Raw genomic sequence first — 13,414 nt, forward strand, 5'->3', positions numbered from 1 at the left:
ATCAAAGGGAAAACTGAATATCCCTTAAATCCTAACATCTCAGATAAGTTTTTGTTGGTTTTCTTTGTCTTTTTAGGATGTACCTCTGTTTTTAGTTGGTTGTGTTTTGCGAGGCTTTTATTGGTAAGATTAAGATGTCTTTATTTGACTTTTGTTCCTTGATAAAAAATTATGGAGTTTATGTGCTGGTATCTGGAGAATTTCAAACCTCATTCTTTGATTTTTTTTTTCTTCCTCCCTAAAGATCTATCCCCCTGTGCCTTCTTAACCCCCTTTCCGTGGAATCCCTATGTGAGCTCATAAGTGTTAGAACTTGTGTGTTGCCTCTGCTTCAGATTATTTAGTGCACATTGCAAAACCACCGAGTGTATTTTTCTTGTCCATGGGTCATTTCCTTGCCACATACCTAAACAGCTGGAAAGAACTGACACTCAGTGTTGGAAATTCACTGTACGTGATGTTTGCATTTGTGTCTTTTTATTAATTCAAAGGCAGGTTTGGGGGTGAATGTCAATTTTCTAAACTTCTCTTCAGCCAAATTTAACTTGATTTATCTGCTGCTTAGTATACTTAGCTTATCTTTACTTTTCCAGCATTCATTGCAAAGAAATATTCTCATTAAAATAAATATAGATTACTATGCATGTTTTAGCTGAGAAATGCTGAGAAATGTGTAGTACAGTGAGAGAGGACAAAGATATATATAAGAAAAAAAGGTCAAGTTCTATCAGGTAAGTAAAGTTTTGGGATACTGTGTATTGATCTCTATGGACAGTTACAGGTGGAGCAGTCCATCTCCTTAACAAGTTTAGGAGCAAAGAGAAAAGCACGTTGAATTAAATTTTGAGCCAGATGCCAAGAGGAAGATTATTTATGAAAAGCAAAATAAAGCAGGAAAAAATAAAAAGCTTTCTGCTGAATGCGTCCTCTCTTAATATGTATTGGTGTAATCACCATTAACATTTTATTTTTTGCTCCAATGGATGGATCGTCCTTTGGCTTGACTTCTGTCATAAATTACACTATGCAACGTCCATAATGGTAAGCCACTGACAGAGCATCAAGAAGATCGTGCGTGCAGTCACCTCAGTTACCCCCTGGCTGTACCTCCCCTGTCAACACTTTGGGTCCTCTTTGACTAAGTGAAGGTCAATTCAATCAAATCATTAAACTTATTCGTCATGAAATTGGTGAGCTTACATTTCTTTCTTTTCTTGAAAGACAGCTACTCATTCAACTAAATTGACCCAATGGATCACACAACCTAGAGTGCAACTCATAACATTTACATATTTTTGGAGGGAGCTGCTCGTCGGGGTTAGGTTTAAGTGAGATGTTCCCTCCTCAGAGAACAGCTCTGAGTGTCTGGCCCTCCCAGTGCCTGTTCTCGTTCCAGTTTCAGTGTCTGGGAGGCAGGGATTCTAGAAGACCTTATTTGGCTAATGTCACCCTATTATTACATGGGGCAAGCATGATTTCACTTGTACACATATCTAGTTCCTCAACTTTACCCTCAATTAGAATACCTCCTGTTTAAAGTTTCAAATCACTCTAAAATGTCTGGCTGAATTATTTACCAACCCCACACACATTTTCTTCAACAAGTTGTCTTTGATTCTTTGGCTTGCAACATTATTCTGTGCCAAATCTGAAAAGCATTCTGGAAAGTTTATTCACAGGCCAAGCAATCAAAGCTGTGCCTTTTTAGTTTCGAGTGTGTTTTTTTGGAACTGCCACAATTTCATTATAAAAACAATTTCAAACGGAGTGGTCTTCCGTAGTCAAATTGCCTGTTTGCCCACCTACATGTACAGGTAATTACCAGGGTTAACCGGTAACATTAAGTAATCGTTTTTATATTGTATAATTATGTAATTGTGATTACATGTGGCATATTATTATAGAGGTTTCTAAAAGCACATGGCTTTTTAGTATAGATAGATAAATTCAAGCATGGCAAGGTAATTGGAATGATCCAAATTCACATGACCTAGACTCTCAGAGAATTTATGTTCTCTTCTTTCCTTTATTTTTTTCATGTTCCTATAACCCAGAATAAACATGTCTGCAAAATGTACCCTTAACTCAAAAAGAGAAGGAAGATTCTGGATCTTTGTGTGTTTCCAATGACAAAAACATGAAAATTAGCAGAAATATATATGATTTGAAAAATGCTTCTAGACACAACATTTTTTCTTTTCCATGCTACAAACTTAATCAAAAGCTAAGACAACATCAGTGAAGTCAGAATAGACTAGTGAAGATAGAAGTGAGACATAATCATAGATGCTTAAACTAACCTGTTCTTCTCCTGTATTTGTCCTCCATGTCTTTAGCCAGGAGGGTGGTTATCGCCCCCATCCTTAAAAAGTTCCTAACCTAACAATACTTTCGGTCATCCTTGGTGTTTTCCTACTAAATCTATGTTTCTTCTGCTGTAAAATCCAGTAAGATTCTCTACAAGTCCTTTAGGAAAGTAGAGAGTTTTACTAAACATGTAAGTTTCCTCGAGACATGTATGTGAAGCCTTTGAAAAAGATAGACTGATTTGAAAAATGGTTGGTATGCATCCTTTAGTCATTTTTTTCCTGTACAATATTAGTATTTTGTTATATATTTTCAGAGAGAACATAGTCTTTGAAAGTTTTTTTAGGAATGTGCTGAAAATAGCACCTCATGCCGGCATTTTAGTTAATTTATTAGTTTCAAGCACTCATTTTTAACTAAACAATAAACATTTCCAGTTTTAATACATGTGTTATAAGACACAAATTTCTAATCATTGCAACACCTCAGATTCTCTAAATTCCTCTAGTGTGGTTTTCAGAACCTGTAGGATCTTTTCCAAACTTCTGCTCCAACATATTTTTATTGTATCAACTTTAATGAGAAAAAATTAACTCTTGCAAAACAGAAATTTCAGGATCCAGGAAGTGGATTAATGAGGCCCCTTGATTTCTCTTTCCCTTTGAAGCTGGCTTCACATCTATTTTGCCTACAGAAAATATTTATAACACTCACAGGGTAGCCTAAGAATTAAGGTCCATGTTGAAATCTTAACCTTAATTCTTACCAGTCTTGGGCAAAACCCTTGACATCTCTCGGCTTCCATTTCTTCCCCAGCGTATGGGCACACGTGTTCATCCCTGCTTCGGGAATGTGCTAGAGGATTAAATGTCAAAGGGTAGAAGGTACTCAGCACTCTATCTTAAACATAGTTAGTTTTTAATACATGTAAGCTTTAAAATAATGACATTTGAACATGATAATCTTTTTCCTAATTAATTCTTGAACCATATTTAAGATCTAGGTCATGGATTTTATGACAGGGCGCCAACCAACAAATGCCTCCTGATTTGACTGCTCTTTTCTCCTAGTTTTCCTTCATCCTTGTGTGCACGAGCATTTATTACACCAAGTTTATGCCCTTCCCTGAAGTCCCCTCCCCTGTCTTTCACCAAACCTGTTTTACCCTTTTTTGCAAAGACAATTTATTTCCTACCTGCTCTGTGAAGTCTTCCCAATAGGTAAGAATTAGTTTCTACCTAATTCTTGGTTATCTATTTTAGATATAGCAATGTGTACACATCAGTCCCATATTCCCAACCACAGTTTTAGAAATGCTGGGATGGTTTAGTCTCCCCATATAGTCTGTTTACTGTTTTTATTTTTCTTATCTCATAGCTGTTTCTTCCTAGCTTCTGCCTCTTTTTAACTTCAAAACCCATCATGGTTCCAATTTGTCCTCCTGAATTTTTCTTATGCCTCAACACCAGTTACCTTGACCCAGTGATCCCATTATCTCTGCATTTTCTAGGGCAAAATGCTGAGAGAGTCCTTGATGGGCGTAGCACATCTTTGCAGAACCATTTGCACTGCTGTTGGTGTTACTATTGCTAGGCTGTGGGTCCAGGGCACCTCCCTGACACACTGGGGAGAGAACAGGGATATAGTCATTTGTTATCGAACAGTGATGCCTGGGCAATGAGGTATAGAGAGTCTTCGAAAGGGATGTCACCCTCACTTGCACATTGATCGGACTGGCCTGGACAGTGTTTTCCACACATGGCTCATCATCAGAATCAACATAGAACCTTGAGAGTTTTGGTTCTATCCACCCAAATTCTAAGTAAGTTTGGGGGAGGGCCAGATTTTGAGAATTTTATTTTTTAATGGATTCCAAGGAAAAGTTAATAGTCACTTTGGCTTGGGTATCCCTGGGTTAAGTGATCGCTGATGTTTTTTACTCTAAAAATGTTGGTTCTGAAATCACCTCTACAATAGAGATATTAACCTCCCTTTCTGAAAGCAGTGACCACAGCTCCTATTTACTGAGATCTACAGAATGCTATTTCCAGGAAATATTAATTGGGTCTTGGATAACAAATAACAAAGGGAAATGTTGAACACTAAATCCTCCTCTTTTATATTGACAATGTGTTGGAAGATTAGATTCTCTAAGAAGGCTTCTTTCTTTCTCTAAGAAACCCATTTCTAAACCACTGAACTAACTTATTTGCAAAAGTGACAACTTTGTCTCCAGAAGCCTATTAATACTCCTTTAAGTAGTTTTTCTTTAACAGAGTTTGGAGGCTCCAAGTCTGCACAATATTCTCTATGTAATGCATTCTCAATATATGCTATTGATTGACAAATGACCAGTAGAAAAAGGCAAAAGCCAGAGCTCAGATTCATCAATTTTGTTAATTGTTAGCAGCTTGGGTAAAAGTTTTGATAAACAGGTCAGAACTAATGGTTCCAATGAGGTTTTAGTATTAACTAAGGTTTCATTCATCCTAGCTGCCAGCGTATTTGATTAATCTGCCTGAGTACCTCCTCCCACCCAAAGAGAATGATAACTTTGCTTCTATACCATATGGTGGAGGAACAAGAACAGGACTTACAAATGTGGACTGTAAGCCATTCATCACCCTCTTAAACCTCATTTGCATTTCTGAGTTTCAAGTACAGTAAAGTTAATATTCATTCATTAAAAACACTGCCTACCCAGTGCCTGTACATAAATGGTACCCAACACGTGTTTGTTACATGAGTCACGGATAATTCTTGCATCTTTGCTGTCTGGATTTTCTTTTCAACCACACCCAGGGCAGATACTACAAACAAGAAGGTGAATTTGCATTATTTATATAAGGCAGAGGGAACCAGTGTTGGCCAGAAGTTGATCTTTGTCTCGGGTGGATTAATCACAGCTGAGGTCAAGATGAATAAATATATGTTCCAGAATGTCCCAGTTACAGTTCAAGACTAAAAGAAAATAAAGGAAGTTAGAGGCTAGAAAGAGGAAGGAAGTGAAAGACTCTCCAAAAGAAAATACAGATGTTCTAAGAGACTCATTATTGTTATAATCTGACTTTGTAAAAAGTCCAGTTGAACTTACTGATGTTTGGTCTTGGTCGACAACATGCTCTATTGTGTCAATTCCATCATGGGCCAGGGAAAAGGAAATATCTTGGGGCCAATCTTATTAAAAGTTATATTTAGGTACAAAAAAGGAATATATAATTTTAACACTTTTTAATTAACAGTAATATATATATTATCTGTATACATATACATACACACAACACATACACTCAGAAAATTTGCTCTCTCCTACAGAAAAAAATAGCCCAATATTTTCCTTTGAAATTTTCCATGCTATTACTCTGCAAAATAAACTAGGATGGCTAGGACTGTGAAGAGCTATATCTTTACAAAAGTCACTGGTTTAGGTAAAAAACAGCTTAAATAGCTAGATGCCTGCAAATGCACTTAGAATATGTTTATAATATAGAACATTCATTTCCAGTGGTATTCCACTGAAGCAGTTGCTTACATTATTGGAAATGGAGAAATAGTTGCCACTTGGGTCAATCCATTTTCGTCTCTGACTACCCAGAAGCATGTGTGCCTATTAACCCTTCCAGAGCCTGCCCAGACTCATTGTCTATTGATTTCAGTTGAATGTTGGAGGAAATTTTCCTTGTTGTAAAGCTTCTCGTCTGGGTGTCTAGAGAGCATGGTGATAAGCATCGTATAAACAGAGAGGGATGGAATTCAAGTTACCTTTATCTATGCCTCCTTTCATATACAGTATGTGTCATAGACAGACACCAGTGTCTCATTACATGACCACCCACAGAACATTACCCAATGTGACATTCTTCAGGGGAAATTAACAGAAATGTTTTACCACATCAGCCTCTTCCAAGAACGCTGATTCAATAATAGTACTTAAAAAGTGACCAGATGCCCATGGAAGCTTCCCTCTTCCATTGTTTTGGCTGGGGGCATAATAAATACCTCAAATTCTAAAACTAAAGTAGAACGATACGGAAAAAAAACACACTCACACACACAAACTCATGGATACACGCACACACACACACACACACACATATGTATAGATGTCAACGTATCATCTAGTTGGTATTTCTATATTTCCAGTATTCTCTCACTTATAGGCATGTAGCCATTCCTTCTGTTAGTCTCCAAATTTTCCTACTAATTGTTATACATAAGCATAGTCAACACATAGAGAGAGGTTCTCTCTCTTTTAAAAACATTTTGAAAAAGTCATGAGGATCACTGGATTTCAAAGAGCAAACTATGGTTACATATGAAGTCCCAGACTAGAAATACTCAAGAATATAATTAGTATTAGAAATCTGAATATTTATTACCTAATATTTCTCTGAGTCACACTATATGAAATATATCTGTGTGTGCATTTTGTAATAGTATTTTTTTAAATAAAGAGAACCTGGCATAGATTTTGTTGCATACTGCTTTTCCAGAGAAGCAGAACTGATTTGAGGGTTGACCTATTAACTGGAATGTCCATGGCAGAAGTGGAAGATCACACCATCAACCTCATTTTGTTTTTACATAGATAACATATTTTTGTGATCTGAGAAGGAAACTATATGATCAATTTTTTTTCAATAGTGGGTAGAGAATTTGGTGATTTGGAAGGATTAGATAAAGATAGAGGATAGGTAATAACGAGGACAGTTCTGGAAAGAGAGCCGGACTGGTAGAAAAGAGGAATTTGGAAGAGACAGATATGCAGAACCACCATTTATTGGACATAAGTTAGGTGCAGACCATGAATTATGTGTGTGTGTGTGTGTTTTGTGTGTGACAGAAGATGACAAAAATTACAGCGCTTCATGTTTTCCAGCCTCATGAGATACTCAGCTGCTGCAATTTGTAAGACTTGGTAAAATAAGCTCAACTATCCAATACCACACTGAGGTGAGTTCAGTTTGAACATGAACTATGAAGAACCTTGAAAGCCCATTTGGACGAAGAGTTTCAGTGCAACCTCTTCTCCAAATAAACTTATAATTACAGTCTCAGCTTTGGGACTATCACTTGTGTGTGCTGTCAATTACCTTTTCACTTAAAGTGAAATACAAAGGCAAAATAGGAACTATAAAGACAATTTTTATTTTTATTTTTGGTTTGGGGTTATCAGTTGATTTAAAAATAATCCATAATCCCATGGAATCTAGTCTGTAATTATTTCTAATTCCTCAAAACTGAAAATTCCTCAGGGTTTTTTTTTGGGGAGGGGGTAGGGGTCTTAAAACTAACTCCTTTGGGGGTAGGAGTATGCTAGAAAGAAACTATTTTGGCTGTTTGTTCGGAGGCGTTCTCTACATGTAAGTTAAGTAATCTTTAGAAGAACAGGAGGTGCTGATAGAATAATTGTGTTTACTCTTCCCACTTCATGATTTCTCTCTTATAAACATTGTTTTGCATTATTGGGCTCCACGTTCCTTTCTCTCATCTGATGTTTTACAAATATTTTTCTAATTGCCTGAGACAGTGTGGTCCAATAAAGTTAAATTGACTTTGTGTTGAACTTGTTTGTCTGATCTCTTGCCAGAGGTTATAGTCACCCACTTGAACTGACTTTCACTCTGTTTCTTGGTCTCTGTCTCTCTCTCCCTTTTATGTTCTTTTGCACTTGTTATCCTTTTTTCCCCACTCTCTTCTAATATACAATCCCAGAATTAATTCTCGAGACTTCATAAACAAATTATTAAAAAAATAAGATCATTGGTATATCCCTTTCTGTCTACTATCATCTATCTATCCATCCATCCATCTATGTATCCATCTATCTAAACTATCCATCCATCCATCCGTCTTGCATCTAAATACTTTAACCACCTAAATCAACAGATCCCAGTTTCAACCCAAGTCAAGGGAGGAGGTGCACTCAATGCTTAGAAAACAAGAGTGCTTGGAATAACCCATTTGTCTGACGTCTGGAAACACTTTACAAACAACCTCCAGGAAAATAACAAAGCAAATAGCGTTGGTCTACCGCAATGGAACAGATATGGTGTGTGATCAGTTAGCTGCAACCCACAAATAAACAGAGACAGGCAATCTAGCAAGCAAAAACAGAAACCACATTATTGTCCATCATAGACTGCAGAGTTTAGAATAAACTTAAAGCCTCATATGTGTGACTTCTAGACTCTGAAAAGAAGGTTAAAAGCTTCAAGGTCTCTTCCTGGTTTTGGGTAGTGAGCTCCTGAGTTTCCCTTTAACCCCAAAGATCAACATTTATTTTAACATCTACCCACTTTGACCAAAGCCTGTCTTGGGAGTTCTCATTCCTGGTGCTCTCGGACTGCTTTAGGAAGATGAAGCTGCATGGCACTGTAGGCCTTGGCTTCTCATAGTACAGTGAGAGTTCCCTTGTCATATTTCAAGCTCTGAGACCTAGGACAGGTCCACCAAGATGGCACCATGAAACATGAGCCTTCTCATGCACTCAACCTAATATTTTCGCATGAAGTTAGAGTGAATATCTCTGGGCAGCAACATTACTTTTACCAAGATTAATGAACCTTCTATGTTTGTCTGGAAATTCTAAACAGCTTTTTTCTTTCTTAAAGGTGTGCCTGTTAGATCTGTCATAACCTTCTTTCACTCAGTCCCTAAGGACAGATAAACATCCTCACCTCTGTACCAATTAGAAAAGTGAATTGTTCACCTTGATTCTTTTCTCCTATTCCTAATTATAGATTCATTTTCATTTGAACCTATTTGCAAACTGGGATTGATCATAATTTAGGAACAAATATAGAATTGCTGGTTTTGTTCCTCCTGAGTCTGAAGCAACAGTTGTATGCTTGCGCTTTCAAAGTCTCATCTTCCCTCTTTAAAACCTCAGGCCCTTTGATTTCTTCTGAGCTGTCTACTTTGTTACTGTACTTTTGTTTCCTTTTCCTTTTCCTATGGCCTAGGGTAGGACCACATTCATAGATTAGGTTTATGAAGGTTAGATTAATGTTAAATAGACACTAAGCAGAGATTCAAGGGAAGAAAGAACATATTTCGTCTAATATGTTGAGATGAGATGGGGCCTGTGATTAGGGGTAAGAAAGAGGATACAAAGTAAAACTCACTTGCCCAATGGACATTAGGTGCAGATGTGAGGTTGCTCATCAGCTTTTACTTCTCTTATTGCTTCTTTTACAGAAAATTGCAATAATAAACATAATCCCAGGGGCTAAGGGACGAATGGTCAACCATAGTCTGCAGAGGATAAATTCTAGATAAACTACCCTCTGACCTCTGTTATTGGTGTTCTGGTAAGAAATGACCAGCACCCCATTCCTCCTATCCCCACAATTTTACCATCTCCACAAATTTACCAGAATGTATCAAAAGAATTCAATCAGAACTATCATCATGCCCCGGTAAACAAAGAAAGAAGACGTTAACAGTGTAGTTCTTGGCTGATGCCACCAGTTTTCCGAGAGAGGAGGAAAGAACCTGATACCCTTCAGTCCAATTATCAGGAATTATGGATTCTATTGGGAAGGGACAGAGTTCTTCAAATAGAAGAATATTTTTTCTTCAATAAGTTGTCAATGAAGATGATAAGTAATGCTTATATTTAAAAGTTATGATTACTAAATACATCTCAGCAAGAATCCAGAATGCCCACACCTCTCACTGGTGGAAAGATAGATTGAAGCAGAAGTGGGAGCGCCATATTCATTTTTGTTCATGAACGGGAGCCAAGCCCTCCCCACCTTATTCCTCTCTTACACACAACTTTAAAATGGAATACAGGTGGACATTATTCTGTATCCAGCTAATGCCTGCGAGGCTACCAGGCTTTAAAAGATTTTCACTAAGGAGTGAGAGAACCTTCTTGAAAGCGGAAAAGATGGAGATACTGGTGGGGCTGTAAATTAAGAGACTAGAAAAAGGAAGTGCTTGCAGGCCGGGGGTACACCTGAGGTCAGGAGAGCCACGTCAGAAGGGGAAGTGTCACCTCTAGGGACACCCCCTCAGACGGTCTGCATCATAAAATGACTATTATTTTTTAAATGACTATTTATTTATGATTTCTATATTTAATCATTTCTCATTCTAAAAATATTGGTTGGAGTTGTCATGTGCCAGCCACCATTCTAAATGCTTCAATGAACAAGACAATGTCCCTGCACTCATGGGCAGGTTTCTTTCACAAGTGCAAGGAAATGGAAAATTTTACACACACACACACACACACATGCATGTGTAACTTTGAATTGTGATACAATTTCACGGAGGAATTAATAGGAAGCTTCAGGAGGTAGCAGGAGTGTGGTAGGGAAAATGACAGATGTGGCAGATTAACCTACTCAGCATCCATTCCAACTTCCTTCTAGTGGGTCTTCTAACTGCAGAGACCAAAAATTCAAAATCATATTTTAGTCTCCCTTGAACGAGAGTTCTGGATGTGACATAGGTTCCACCAACCATATGTATACATGAAAGACTTGAATTCAGACATGAGTTAAGTGGGAGACAGTGGCTGTGAGGCACATATTTTTCTGGTAAGGATCTAGCAGATGCAGAGTGGCCCTTGAGGCAGCAGTTATCTCAGGTATGTTCTTGGAGGTGACATTGACAGCCCCTGCTTTCTACTCCCTGGATGTGTGGCTAAGGCTGTACGGTTCTGAAGCCAGCAGTCATGATAGTGCATCCTGTTCCCACAGAATAACAGTTCTGTTGGTATGTGTTGTTTTCTTAAAAATTTTTTTATTGAAGTATAGTTGATTTACAGTGTTGTGTTAATTTCTGCTATACAGCAAAGTGATTCATTTATACATCTACATACATTCTTTTTCATATTCTTTTCCAGCATGGTTTATCAGAGGATATTGAATATAGTTCCCTGTGCTATACAGTAGGACCTTATTGTTTATCCATTCTGTATATAATAGTTTGCATCTGCTAATCCTAAACTCCAAATCCATTCCCCACCCACCTCACCGTCCCCCTTGGCAACCACAAACCTGTTCTCTATGTCTGTGAGTCTGTTTCTGTTTCATGTCATATTTTAGATTCCACATATAAGTGATATCATATGGTATTTGTCTTTCTCTTTCTGACTTACTTCACTTAGTATAATAATCTCTAGATCCATCCATGTTGCTGCAAATGGCATTATTTCATTCTTTTTTATGGCTGGGTAATATTCCATTGTATATATGTACCACACCTTCTTTATCATTCATCCATTGATGAACATTTACGTTGTTCCCATGTCTTGGCTATTGTGAATAGCGCTGCTATGAACATGCATGTATCTTTTTGAATTATAGTTTTGTCTGGATATATGCCCAGGAGTGAGACTGCTGGATCATATAGCAACTCTATCTTTAGTTTTTTGAGGAACCTCCACCCTGTTTTTCTGGTATGTGTTGTTTTTATAGTCATTGGAGGACATAGCATAGAATCTCCTACCCTGGCCATTCCAACAATTTGGTAAGTATCTAATGGATTTCATTTTAATATAGAAAGAATAATCTTTCATGTTTACAATTGAACTCTGACTGTGACGAGGGACTCCTTGAGCCATGTGGTCATCTCTCTGAGGATAATTTGAGCTGAAACCATAAGAATTGGAAAGAACCAGGCTGAGAAGCGCCAAGAGAAGGGCATGCCATGCAGGAGGACCTACAAGTGCAAACATCCTATGGCTAAAGGATCTTGCATGTTGGGAAATCAAAAAGAGAACATTCTTATGCAAGATGCGATTAGAGGTTGGTAGAGACCAACTCATAACAAAGGATTTGCATATTAGAATATGCATGACAGGAAGCCATCAGATGGTATGAAAAAGGGAAGTACCATGATCTGACTGATGTTTTCAAAAGAGCATACTGGCTAGCGTATGGAGAATGAATTGGACAGAGAGAAACAGAAGCATCCCCTAAGAGGCTAGTTTGGGAATTCAGGCAAGAGTTGATGATGTTTTAGGCTAGGATCATAGCAGTCCAAATAATTCAGGATTATAAAAATGACATATTTAAGACATATTTTGGAGGGACAGCTGATAGGAATTGCTGATGGATTGTATGGGAATATGAAAAAAAATGGAAGAAATAAGGATGACACAAGGTTTTTAGCTTGAACAACTAGGTAGCATTAAGAAGGAGAATACAGGATGAGGATCAGATTTGGGTGGGGGAATAAAACAGTTCCATTTGTTACATATTAATTTGAGGCACCTATAGCCTGTGTCAGTTATCTTTTATTGTATAACAAGGAACTCCAAAAGATAATATTGATAGTTTAGCACAACACATTTATTATTTCTTGAATTTATGTGGGCTGAATGGCTGGTTCTTTTGCTGGTCTCACTTGACCTCACTCATGTGGCTGCATTCAGCTAGAGGATTTTATGATCTAGGAGACACATCTTGCAGCTGGTCCTTGCTGTTGGCTGGGAAACCTCAGTTCTCCTCCTCTTGGGCTCTCAGCCTCCAGGAGGCTAGACTGGCTTCCTTACCTGGCAATCTGTCAGGCTAGCAGTCTAAGAAAATGAAAGCAGAAGCTGCAAGTCTTCTCAATACCAGTGCCCGGGCCTTAGATTTCTACCACATTCTACTGGTCAAAGCAAGTCAGAGACCAGGCCAGATTCAAGGGAAGGAGAAATAGACTGCTGCTCTTGTTGGGAAGAGCACCATGGTTACAGGGCAAAGGATCTTGGGAGAAACTATTGCTGCCATCTTTGAAAGCAATCTGCCAGCGGCACATCCTAGTAGAAATATCATGTAGACAATTAATTATGAGTCTGGAGCTAAAAGGAGAAGTTTCAATTCACCTGCATGACTTTATTGCTAAGTAGTTATCCAAAAACTGAGTACAAACTCAGTTACTGATCTGTTAAATCAAATGATATTGTTTGCAGACTATCTTTTCTCCCTGTAACACTACTATTCTTTTTGGCATTGCATAGAAAAATCAGATAATATAAGTACTATATTTGTTATCTGTTACTATATAAAAAATTATCCCAAAATTTAATAGCTTAAAAATCCATTTATTATCTCACAGTTTTCTTATTGAAGTATAGTCGCTGTGCAATATTGTATGTTACAGG

The sequence above is a fragment of the Eubalaena glacialis genome, chromosome 5, assembly GCF_028564815.1.
Source record: "Eubalaena glacialis isolate mEubGla1 chromosome 5, mEubGla1.1.hap2.+ XY, whole genome shotgun sequence".
Lineage (NCBI taxonomy): Eukaryota > Metazoa > Chordata > Mammalia > Artiodactyla > Balaenidae > Eubalaena > Eubalaena glacialis.